The sequence below is a fragment of the Moschus berezovskii genome, chromosome 22, assembly GCF_049115385.1.
Source record: "Moschus berezovskii isolate FMDL1 chromosome 22, NW_MosBer_1.0, whole genome shotgun sequence".
In the NCBI taxonomy this organism is placed as follows: domain Eukaryota; kingdom Metazoa; phylum Chordata; class Mammalia; order Artiodactyla; family Moschidae; genus Moschus; species Moschus berezovskii.
The window spans coordinates 62,898,985-62,911,641 of NC_142481.1; the positions used below are offsets into that span (position 1 = coordinate 62,898,985).

Sequence of the window (12,657 nt, forward strand, 5' to 3'; positions counted from 1 at the left end):
TAGGATATCATCAAATCAAGCATGAGATCATAAAAAACATACAGTGTGTTCAACTACAGCTTATTCCAGCAACAAGGGACCATTCAACACTGGAAAATATACTAATCTAATTACTCCACTGTCAGGTTAAATCATGTGAGTCTCTTAATAGAGGCCGAAGCAGCATTTGATGTAATTCACCACACATTCCTGATCCAAAAGAAAAGACGATTAGCCATGTTAGCAAATACCGGACTTACTGCCCATTTGGGAGGGAGCCTTGAAAAGTCATAGTAGCTGAAAGAGCAATTTCCAGTTTGCCCAGGACAGAGGGGTTTCTGGGATGTGGGGTGTTTAGTGCTGAAACTGGTGGTCACCATACGCAGAGGGCGTTGGCAGCAGCTCAGGCAAAGAATGATTAGGCCATTCTAAAGAAGAAAATGAAGTTTTTTGTTTGTTTGTTCCAGAGCGGGAGGGGAAACAGCAGTAAGAGGGAGTGAGGAAGCAAGAATGTGTGAAGAGGAGCTGTGTGGGTGAGGGGCACCCCGAGGCGTGAGCCGGGTCACTGTGAGGACCAGGTGCCCAGTGCTGAGCGCGGGGCTGTGTTGTTGTGAGAGAAGCCTCAGAGCACCTTTCTATTAATACCCCCTCCGTGTCGTGGATGCTGGCTGTGCCCTGCTAGATACGGTTGCAGAGTTACTGGGCTGCTTGCTGCTTCACACCCCGCCCTCAGCTGTGAGTGTTAGCTGCTGCTCCCTCTCTGGGGAATTGCCCCAAGGTGATTCCACCTCCCTGCTCCCCTCAGCAGTTGACCAAGTGACAAAGGGAGTGCAGAAGGCTGCCCACCCAGCGCTACTAGGGAACCGAACCCCGAGAGAACGCACTTCAGCAAAGTCTAGCACATTTGCAAGTGTGTGTGAGTTAAAGATGGGCCGGGCTTTCCACTGGAGCTGTGGAGTGAGTGAAAGAAACCTCAGCTAAAATTGGAGTGAAGAAGTCCTGTAGGGGGAGCTTTCCTTCCCGGCCAGGTATGGCCAAACAGGAAGAGACGGGCTCCTACATCCTGACAGGAAGGAGCAAACCACTTTATTATCCAGCAGGAAGAAGGAAAGTTCTCTCCACCCTGACTGCCCTGCCAATCTGAGCACCAGTGAGAAGCCTCCAGCTTCTTTCAGAAGACTCTGGTGACTATAGCCCCTCCCAACTCCCTTTTCCCCATAAAAGCCAGCTCCCTTTCTTTGTTTCTGGATTTGCCTATGGTTTACAATAGTTTGCATATCCCAAATTGTAATTCTTCTAGCTATTCCCAAATAAATTTGCTTTTGGTGGTAAAATATCTATTATATTATTAAAGTTGACAGAGTTGGATACAGTAGGAAAAGAAGCTGTGCAAGTGGTGGAGGATTTGCAGAGATCTCGGGGAGGGCGCTTTGCAGAGTCTGGAGCTGCAGTTTGGGCCAGTCTTACCTGGATCTCAGAGCGTGGCATGGGGAGGCTCCAGCCTTCATCTGCATTCCATACATTAGCACACAGAGACCAATAAGGGACCCAATAAGAGACTGGTTGAGATTAGAACCCTGATCTGCGTGAGGCAGAGCTTGAGGCACTAACAGCTGTGGAACTGCAGGATGTGTGACCTTGGGCTGGTTCCTTCTCCTCTCTGGACCTCGTTGGATCTCCAGGGGCGCATCGTTTGCTTAACTCTGTATTGGAAGCACTTGCTTGCTGGAATGGGTGAGGGACCTGGAATTTCAAACTCTGCAGCAGGAGAGTTGGTTAATGTTTACAGTGAAGAGTGAGCTGGGAGATTAGGACTCAAAGCAGGCACCTGTTTCTTTAAGAACAACATCTGCTTCTAAGTAGGCTATGCTTCCTGTGGCTTGTTTGCATCCTTCTTTGCTTAGAAAGCAAACTCTTCAAAGCTAAGCTTCCTCCTAGGCCTATGGGATTAGCACGTATTCCAGATTAATGGGTCCAAATTAATGCGATTTATTGTCATGGCTTTCAAAGTTGCAGTCTACTTATATAGTTACTATTTTTTTTTCTGGGACAAAATTTAGGACACTTGGACCAAAAAAGATGCTTTTCTTAGTTGTGCGTTTAAGCGTGTGGAGTACCTTACAAAGTTACGGAAATCACAGCACACTAAGTGGATATGAAGAAAGCACGGCAGAGAGAATGGCGCGCAACGAGGCCGAGACTTCTCTGGACGCCCAGCTGTGCGCTCGCCCTGTTGGTCTCAGCTATGAAATAGGAGCAACTCAGAATCTTCAGCTAGATGATGTTTGAGAATCTCCGAAGGGCTCCACATTCGCCAGGCTTCAGGAGAGTGAGACAGCAGGTTCTTTACACCTTTTCAGTGTGGCCAGGTGCACTGTGCTTGCAGCCACGTCTATGCCGCAGATGGGGTTTTTGTGAGCCAAATGAGAAGCAGCCGATGAATCCTAAACCCATTGTCTCTTTCAAGGCATGTTTAATGGAAACTGGTTGAAAAGTCCAGCCTGGGTTGTATTTAAACTCATTGTAACTGAGCAGGAGCCTGTGGGTTCTTCCTGAGTCAGACCCCTTCCTCATATTTTCTGTCCTAGCTCCTCTCTGAAGTGCCCAGATAATAGTATCTCATGTATATTTCCTGACTTTTTCAGATGCTGAAAACCACCATCAAATGGAAGAAATTAAATGCTTGATGATCATGGCAGATAGCCTCCAGGCCAATGGGCGTCTAGGGATTGATCATGTTTCCCACCCTATTACCTTACCATCAGCCAATCAGAGAATAGTGCATGACTGGATCTCCTATTCTAGAACACCTCCCTTTCACTGAGCCTTTAAAAATGTTCTGCTAACACCTTTCGGGGGGGTTTAGGATTTTTTTGAGCATGAGCCACCCGTTCTCCTCGCTTGACCCTGCAGTAAAACCTTTCTCTGCTCCAAACTCCATTGTTTTGGTTTGCCTGGCCTCACTGAGCATCCGACGCACGAACTAGCTTTTGGAAGCACCGTTGGTGAGGAGTCTGTGGTGGCCCGAGGCCCAAAACAGGCTGGTTGGGGAGTGAAAGATCTTCAGATTCGCCTTGCACCGTCTCTTGGCTCAGTTGGCATCAGAAAGGGGCTGCCTCAGGAGAGGCGCTTGCAGTGAAACTCTGCCCTCTCATGGTGCCATTTACCTCTAAATGATTGTGCAATTACATTTGTGAATGTAATCCTGCAGGGTATTATTCTAATTATAGCCCACAATCCCTTTCAACAGCTTTCACTGAAATAATTTGAGCAGTGAAACGGGGCTCTTCAGCCTGCTAGAATGTCTGGAATTCCTGGACACACGCATCTGCCTCCTGGAATCCACACGCCCTTGCTCTTTCTCAGGAAGGTCACCGAAGTGTCCAGTGTACAGAAGCTGCTCTTCAGGGAGGGCCCCATTCCATGCGTGTCTGAATTGCAGGTCCCCAAACAACTTCACAGAGTTCCGTTTCGCACAATAGCTTTGCTCAGCTCCTAATTACACATTATGCATTCTTTACAAGCAGTCTCTGTGAATTTCATGGTACGTAAATTATGCCTCAATAAAGCTGTTAAAAATAAAATAGCTGTTCATATTTTAATATTAATAGTTGTTAAATAAATTATAATCAAATACAGAAATGTATTTATCAGAGACAATCATTGCTATGGACCCAGACCAGATCTCATGAGATGAGAATGACCCGGGAAGGTCTAGAGGGGCACGCTGAGTGACCCTGAGATTTAATTGGCAGAGGTGTCCAAGGTAAGCGGTGGCCCTTTGTCTGTGATGAGCTGAGTTGTTCCCCTCCTCCCCCCCTCCTTGCTCTGTCCCTCCTCCTCCTGCCTTCTTCCTCATCACCTCCTAGTTGTTTTGGCCTTGCTTATGCTATGTGTGGAATCTTTCCAGTTGGGGTAAAGTTTTACAGAATTTAATCTCTGATGTGTGCTTACTTTAGGCTTAAACACAATAGTAGCCTTTTGGAGGGTCCTGTGAACCCCAATTTCTGGCCTCTCCTCTTGGCAGTTCATAAGCTGCAGGAAGAAGAGTCAGTGTCACAAACACTGAAGCGGAGGCTTCAGTCCTGTGGAGGGACGCGCGCTTGCTCTGCCTTCCTGGGGACGCGGCCAGTGCCGGGGTGGGGGCTGCCCTCGGGGGACGCAGCGTTGACTTGGTGAGATCCTTCCTCAGACTCATGCTGTGTCCTCTGAAAGTTCTCTGGGACTGCCCATAGATCCTGATTCAGAATTTCTGCTTTCAGTATAACCTTTTCTTCCCGTTTCTTTTTCTTGCCTGGAAAGTCTCATGGACAGAGGAAGAAGCTTGGCATCAGAAAGGAAGCTGGTATCACAAAGGGGCTGCCTCAGGAGAGGCGCTTGCACCTCCTCCCCCCGCACGCCAGTGAGACTCTGCCCTCTCATGGTGCCATTTACTTCTCATGGACAGAGGAAGAAGCTGCAGTCCATGGGGTTGCAAAGGATCGGGCACGACTGAGCGACTAACACTTTTCTTCCCATAGACATTTTTTGTGAAAAAAACCACTTTAATAATTAGTCATTATTAATTGCTGGCACGAGTTCACCTTCACGTTTTCATCATCACCAATTCCCCTTTCAATTAGCCTGTTACAGAACCATGCATGTAGGGCGTTTTAGCCTGTGAACCTGACAGCTGGAGTTCAGATGTGGGGAAGAGAGTGTGAGCAGAGTCGGTGCTGCACCTGGACTGCTCTGGGTGTGGGTGGTGACCTCCAGTCACAGGTCTGCTCTGTTCCCCGCATTGAGGGGCAGCGTCCATTTCCTGTTTCAGTCGAAGGAAGCATCTGACAATGTGTATTTCAACAGGTTCCATCAGCAAAGTTGTCTACAAAATACTCTTGAGCACCCATATTGTTGTATTTTATGCAAATAGTCCACATTTACATGAAGCAGGAACCTGGATATTCCTCTTCTCGGATTAGGACAGAAGCCTCTTTATTGAAGCTTCTTGCTTTCTTTGACTTTCTTATGCTACATTTTATCTATTTTTTTTTTTTTGCAGTGTATAGAATTGAACGCTCAGTTCATTTCCTTTTATTCTTGTTCAGTAATGAAATTAAGCAAGGTTATTGATTTTCCTCTGAGTCTACTTTTGCAGGGATCCCATCGTTTGGGGCATGGTGATGTGAACAAACTCTTTGTTGTCCTTTTCCAAGTAGTGTGCAGAAATTATTTAATCTCAGAGCTTAAATTAAAAAAAAAATTAAAAAGCTCCAAAGGATTAGGTTTTAAGAATTAAATGTTTATTACTCATTTCCAGTTTTACTGTACTGTTCATCCTTTCTGCCTTGCAGTTCTTTGTGGGAGAAGAGTTCAGGAGTCAGATGACCCCGATTTGCGTCCTGGCTCCAGCTGCCTCTCCATTGTGGCCGTTTGTGGAGTGAAAATATGAGCATAGCCTTGGCGGGGCTGCAGGAAGGTCAGAGAGGAGGGTGAGGGGAGGCCGTCTTCCTTTTCCCCCACACCGAGTGGTGCCCTCACCCCTCTCTGCGGGCTGCCTTTCCCATCTTGTGGATGAGAGAACTGCCGGAAACCTCCGGCTTGAGGGGTCTTGGTGGCTCATGAATAACACAAAGAAATGATACATACATGTTGTAATTTAGACATATGTAAGTGCTTGTGGGGGCTTTTTGGGGGAGATTTCTCAAATTCCACCAGACAGGATGCTTTCCTTTGGCCTCTGATTGAGAGGGTCCTGCTCAGCCTGGTTGGGCCAGGTTTTTCGGGCTGTGCCTGGGAACCCCACCATGCAGATGGGAGCCAGGCAGGACCTTCTATCTGGCAGCGCCTGCTCTGATGGAGAGAATGTGGCGGTGGACAGGGGTGCCTCCAGCTGGCAGTCCAGGTGGGACAGGAGCCCAGGTTCCCAGGGCCCAGGCCCACGGGCTCGGGCTGTTCACCCTGCTTCTCCAAGCCCCACTGCCCTCCCTGAGTACCCAGGTCGCAGGGCGGGCACGGGAGAACTGCTCCGTGGATGTTGGGTCCAGAAGAGGTCTCCCCACTGCCCCACCTCCTCTGGGGTGTCTAGGCTGGAGCTGGCAGCACCAGGTTGATCAGAGTTAGTCGATGGGCCCCAGGAAGGTACGGAGCACAGCTGACTTGCTGGTCAGGCTACAGTGTGGGGTGTTGAGGCTAGAGGAGAGGCTGGGGGCACCTGGGGCCCCCGCCTGCCAGGCTCCCCCTGGGCAGCCCCACCTCTGCCTGTGTGCTGGGCGCCCACCCGCTTCCCAGCAGGCCAGGCCTCAGTGTGTTCCCCCATACCTCCGCTCCACTGCCTGCACCCAGAGGCCTGGTGTGGTGTCCCCTCTGCTGGGAGGCCCTGGGTCTCCCTCGTGTCATCTGAAAAATGGGGATGGACAGACCCTTTTCCTTCCTTAGGATTAGATACAGTGGTGGCTTGGCACGCACTCTCCCACTCCAGTGTTCTTGCCTGGAGAATCCCGTGGACAGGGGAGCCTGGTGGGCTGCTGTCTATGGGGTCGCACAGTTGGACATGGCTGAAGTGACTCAGCAGCAGCAGCAGCTGCAGCACGCGTTCTGTCAAGGCGTAGGTGTGACACTGAGGGGCTCTGAGGGCGGAGGATGGGCCTGCCGGTGGTCTGCACCCCTCGCTCGGGCATCCATCCTGAGCCAGGGAGACTCCCAAGCAGTCTTACAGGGAAAGGCCCTCATCTTGGGCCACTTGGGTCACTGCTGGTGCAGCCTGGCCCGGCACTTCAGAGGATCAGTTTGCGGTCAGATGAACCTGGTTCTGTGACCTCATTCCGTTCTTTAACTTCTCACAACCTCAGCTCCTCACCTGGGAATGAGGGTGATAGAGACGCCTTCTTCAGAGCATCCCCATGGGCAATAAGTACTAGTGTTTGGGAGGCATCTGCGAGGCACACAGAAAGGCTCTCCGGTGAAATAATCATCAGTGTTGCTTCCCCAGGCCATGGAGCAGCCGGGAACACCGTGCCAAGAGGCCACCGGGAGAGCTGGTTCTCTGGGCTCGTCTTTCTCTGGATTCTGGGAGGACGTGGACAAGTGTTCCTGCGAGTTGATGGGAAGGGAATAGGCTGGCGGGAATCATTTAGTATATTTTAAACTAGGGCGCTTTTTTTTCTATTTTCTAGAGATTTCCACAAATCTCTCCAGATGCCGAGCTCTCTCCACCTCTTCTGGCCACCTCCAGCCCGTAGTTTATCACAGTCCTGTCCCCGTTCTTCCTGGAACAGTAAATCTGTGCGCTGCAGCCCAGCCAGTGGAACACCCTGAGGTGAAATCGCTCCCTCCTGAGAGCCCCTGAAGCACCTCCACGATGCTCCCCACCTGGGAAATAAATCAGCGTCTCGCCTGTGCTCATGGAGGAGCTGATGGTCTCCTTGGCTTTGTCTCTGCAAACCGGAGGCGGACGAGGGAACTTTCCGGGCTGGTTCTGAACTGGAGCCATGTGGGGAGACCTGTCTGATGAGAGAGAGCCAGACCAGAGGTGCCATGCCTACTTTTCTGGGTGCTGAGACCCCGAAGAGCGAGTGGTCCAGAGCCCCAGGTGGAACCAGCTAGCACCGGATGGGCTCTGGCCGGGGTGCTCTGCAAGCTTTTGAGGAATGGAGAATCAAATGATGCCAGGGCACACGGGAGGGAGGGATGAAGTGCCTGGTCAGGAGCCAGGGTTCCAGGTCTTGCTTTATGGGGTGGCCCCGGCGGACAGCAGGTTTGTCACCAGGAACCCTGGGAAAGCACAGCTGCCCTGGTCGCTCGCGGGGGCCTCACTGGGATGAGGCGAGTCATTCGTGTGAGGTGATGGTTTCCTCCTCTGCCGGCTCCCTTCTGCACTCTGCAGTCTCTTCCCTGCTGAGGCAAAGCTAACAGGTCATCATGCAGGCTGGCCTGGGGGCCGTGGCTAGCAGAACCCCAGGCCCTGAAGCAGAGAATGAGAGGCGCTGGTCCCTCTGGGGGGGCCTCTGTGAGGGAGACCCTCCCCTCCCGCTTCGGGTCTGCGCCCACCCTGCGGCAGGACGGGCCGTCTCCAGGGCTTGGCCCTGGGAGGAGGTGGGGGGTCTTGAGGAGGGGTTGCAAGTCTCCAGGTTGGGGAGGGGCCCAGTAAGGTGCGTGGAGGCTGGGCCCCCAGGGCCGGGGCCCCGGCTGGGGCGGCTGCAGGGCTGGGCCGTGGAGGGGAGGCCGGAGGAGCGTCTGTCACGGGAAGCAGCCGTGCGGGTCACTCCCGGCCCCGAGGGGGCTGACAGGCCGACAGGACTTCTGCTCCGTGGGGCCAGGGGCAGCACTTGCTGGTGAGACCTTCTGCTCCTCATCGGGGTGCAGAGCCGGGGTGTCTGTCCTCTCTCAGGACCTGACCGGGGTGTGTGAGAAGGCAGACCCCACCCTGGCGCTGGGGGGCACTGCCCTGGGGGGCGGCCCTGGGCTCTGCTGCCCCTAGCCCTTCTCTGCCCCCACGCGGCCCGAGTCCTCAGAGCTGGGGCTCAGGCCCTTTCGTGGGTGTTCTCTGTCAGGTCTCAGGGTGTGACTTGGCCCCGGGGCTGTGGGCAAATCCAGGGTTCAGGTCCAGGGGTTCCAGCTTCGCACCCGCCCCGCCCAGCTCCCGCCCCAGTGACCTGTGGGCCCCGGGCCCCTGGAGGTGGCCGGCCGCTCCTCCGTCTCTGACCCCACACACCGCAGCCGGCTCTGCCCGCTCCGCTCAGGGCTGGCGGTTCTGTGGGTGCAGACCCTCAAACCTTTTAGGGTTTCTCTTCTTCCACATCCAGCACATTTAGGATGCTGGAAGTACTGGCCTTGTGGCTTGTATTAAGACCTTCTTTTCTAAAAATGAAGGGAGCCCACAGGGCCTTTGGAGTCAGCCCGCTGAGCTGCAGGTGGGCTGTGTGGCCTGTGGGGTGTTTCTAAACCCCTCTGTGCCTGCGTTTCCTCCGCTCTAAAGTGGGGACGTCAGCAGCTGAGTCATCAGGCTGTTAATGGTGCAGGAAAAGGCTGTGTGGAGGGGTTAATCGGTGGTGTGGCTATTGCTGGGTGCATGGGAGACAGATGCAGGAGAGGATCCTGTGGGCCAGGACTCCACAGAATGTGCCAGAGCCAGTCCTGCAGCCAGCACTGGGCTCCTTGCCAGGGTCCTTCTGCAAGGAGGCAAGCCTCCTGCCCTCCCTGTCTTCCTTGTGCTCAGGACCCTGTCTTCCCCACTTTGGCTTCCTTGGCGTGCTCCCGAGGAGGTCAGTGAGGCTGGCCTGGCCGCCTCCTTTCCACTTGGGAGAGCAGGAAGCCCTGGAGATGGAAGGCCTGCCCTTCCCGGAGTGGAGAAGGCGTGTGTGTGCTGAGTCAAAGCTTCGGAACTAATTCTTCTCTGAGAGCCTTCTGTTCATCAGGGACCTGGAGCAGTGGTCTTGGGGAGAGGGGGCCCCTGTCTGGGCTTTAGCCTTCCCGTCTGGAGAGTAAAGGGGCTTCTAAGCCCTCCAGGCCTCTTTCAGCTCTGACACTTCAGGCTTGAATGGGTCTTGCTGGTCCCTTGAGGGTGCTGTGGGTCCTTCCTAAGGGGGAGCAGGCAGGTGAGGTCCCAGGGTATCTGAGCCTGCAGGGGTGGGGTCTCCCACTGGACTCTTAACTGGACCCACTGGGGTATGCAGTGGACCCATTCTGCCCGGTTCCAGGGTAGACCTTTTGCTTCCTTGTGGGCATGCTGCATTCTTGGCACTTTTCCCTGGGTGTGCGAAGGGTTCAGATTCACAGGGGGAGAGCTGTCCGCGGACACAGAGGGAGAGAGGTCAAAGGCTTCCCTAGGGCTGGCTTTCCCTAAGGAGTGAGTGGGCAGTGGTTAAGGGCAGGACTTGAGAGCCAGCCCATCCCTATTCAATCTCAGTTCTGTCCTTTCTCAGCTGAGTGGCCCCGGGCAAGTTATTAACCTCTCTGAGCTTCAGTGTCCTTATCTGCAAGCTGTCTGCCTTAATTTGAATTCCTCTGAAGGCAGAGACTGACTGAAGATCTTGGGTACAGACAGTGTATTTGGGATGAGGGCGTGGGGAGGGGGTGAGATGAAGGGGGAGGAGAGGGGAGTTAGCCGTGTGCTGCTGAGCTGCCTGCTGCGGGGGGCGGTGGGGTCCCCTCCTGCTGGGGACCTTGCAAGTTAACACGCAGGATGCCTTCAGAATTGTCACTCCAAAGTCTACAGGTTGAGGCATTGATCCACTGACTCTTGTACCCCTTTGGCTGGGGTTTGTCTCCAGGGGACCCCACTTCTGGACGGTTGGCACCCTAGCCCCGACTCAGCTTTCACATTGGAAGGCTTCCTCCTTCCATCCCTAGAAGACAACCTTCTGGTAAGAGGGCTGGGTGGGCCAGGTGTCTGCACGTGTGGACCTGCCCAGCCCGGCACCGCTGAAACCTGGGATGGGCTGGGTGCAAGGCATCAAAATTCCAGTGACCCTGCCTACTGGGACGATTCAGCATAAGCTGACGAATAATAAGTGAGAGTTGGCTTCTGTCTTCATTATTGGGGTGATGGCTGTACATTGCTCAGACCTGCCCCTAGCAGCCCACAAACCTGATGGCAGTCCAAAGGCCAAATCCAACCTGTAATATACCTGTTTAATTGGTCCAGAGAGATGTAGAGCTTTTAACATTAGCTTCCACTCTTACAAATTTGAGTACTATCACATAAAAATTGAGAGTTCCAGTTTTTCTTGAAAAATTGTAAGTTCTGGCTTGATGGGGCGTTCATTCTCATGTGTTAAAACTCAGTCACTCTACCTCCCATGGCTTCTCTCCTTAGCCCGATGCTAGAGCCTGAATTCCACCTCTAGGGTCTGGGGTGTTGCTTCTCCTCCGCTTGCACCCTGAATGGGGTCATCGTTTTAGAGGAGCAGCTGCTGTCCAGGCTGCTGCCCCCTTACCCCGGGGACCCCCACTTGGAATCCCCCAGTTCGTCCCTGCCTGATCCCTGTGGGACTGTGTGAGGAGGGCAGGGGGTAGCAGCCTGGATTTGGGTCAAGATGACGCCTCAGGCCTAGGGGTGAAGCCGGCTCTCTGAGAACAGTGGAGCCCAGAGCATCTAAGCAACCTTGGGCCTGTGTGCTGTCCCCAGAGGCTCCAGGCCCATTCGGGTGAGTGAGTGCTCCTGCTGCTTTGAGATCATCTCCCGTGTGGTGGGTGAAACCTGCTTCAGGGCACATCTCAGCCGCAGGACAGCCTGGTACTTGGAGGGCGCTTGCCCCCTGGGGAGAGATCAAGTTACCCGGTTTGGATGCTAGGCTGAGTCCTGGGGTTGGCAGGCCCAGCGGTCCTGGGGAGGGAGACAGGAAGGGCCGGAGGCTTCAGCCCCCTCCTGCCCTCCTGGGAGCTTGGTGGGTGGCTGGTGTACAGAAACCCACAGGGCTTCCCAGAGCCACTGCCCATGGTGAGGAGCAGCCACCTCATGGGTTGTCTTCTGCCTGGATCTCATGAGGGCCCCTGCAGGCCTGTAAGTACCGTGTGTTTTTCCTGATTGTGGTAAAAAAATGAAACTAGTTTGGAGCTTGGCTGCAACAGGTCCTCTCCAGAAAATAGAGTTAAGAGCAATCAGAAAGGCTGATGGGAGAACACACTGGGATTTTTCTCATTCCCACTCATTTGGCCCTTTCCAAGGTCTCATATATTAACATTCAGCGCCTGGCAGTTAACCTTGGGTGGTGAGAGCACTGGGTGGGCTCTTACTCACATAGACGCCCGCCCCTCCCACCCCTGTCTTAGAACCAGAGAGCTGGTGATGGGAGTGCCCAGAATCTAACACCCCAGTGGCGACACTTGGGGCTGCTCTCTGGGTGTGGGAATGTTCCCTCCTGATCCAAGAATTATTTCTTTTCTTTGCTTGTTACCGGTGCCTAATATTCTACCGTTAGAGTTCTATGTGGCCTCCTGGAATATTGACTCTGCCCCAATTATTAGCTGGGTGGCCCTGTTCAAGCTAATTAACTTCTCTGAGTCCCAATTTTTCAACTGTGAAATGGAGACAAGACTTCCCAGAGTTATTCTGAGAAATAAATGTGAAAGCCACTGGGGGAAAACTAAATTGCTGAGCACGGTACCCATACAGGGCATGTAGGACCATAGGATCGTGCCCATGTGCTGGGAGCCAGGGGGTCACAGCCACGTTTTCAAGGTCGTCAGGGGACTTGCCCTGTGATGAGCTGGCTGTGGGGATGGCAACCTCAATTTTCAAGAATGATTTTCAGAGAGAACAACAAAACTGGCTTTTATCTCTTCTTGCAGCCCCTGGCCCCCAGGAATTTGGCAGAGGGATCGAGACTTCTGGAGCCCTCACCCCCTGAGGCCCAGAGGGTGGTACCGACAGTGGAATTTAATTCATTTGTGCCCTTATCAGCTCCCCCAGAAACCTGTCTTGGACAGGGTACTATGGGAGCCGGCCTGGATGTCCAAAGTACCAGTGTCTCTTTCACAATCCAGGTTTTTAAATCACAACAGCTTAGCAAGGTTCTTTTAAAAGATCATGTATTGTTTTGTTCCGATTATAAAACTCGTACATGCTTCCTGGGGATAATTTAGAAAATACAAAAAAGTGTAAAGAAAAAAATTAAAACCCCCACAATGGTCTAAAGAGATAGTTGCTCTAAACATTTTGGTGGATTTCCATCCAGTCTTTTCCTTCCTCTCTCCCTC

The 12,657-nt window shown here is 53.0% G+C and overlaps 1 long non-coding RNA gene across 1 annotated transcript in view; it reads left to right on the forward strand.

Moving 5' to 3' along the window:
* LOC129547288 (uncharacterized) overlaps positions 1-8,017 on the forward strand; it is a 51,888-nt gene extending 43,871 nt beyond the window's left edge. Inside the window, exon 3 of the long non-coding RNA XR_008684048.2 lies at positions 7,134-8,017. This is a non-coding gene — a long non-coding RNA (uncharacterized LOC129547288). The remainder of the gene's footprint in view (positions 1-7,133) is intronic.
* The last annotated feature ends 4,640 nt before the right edge of the window (positions 8,018-12,657 follow it).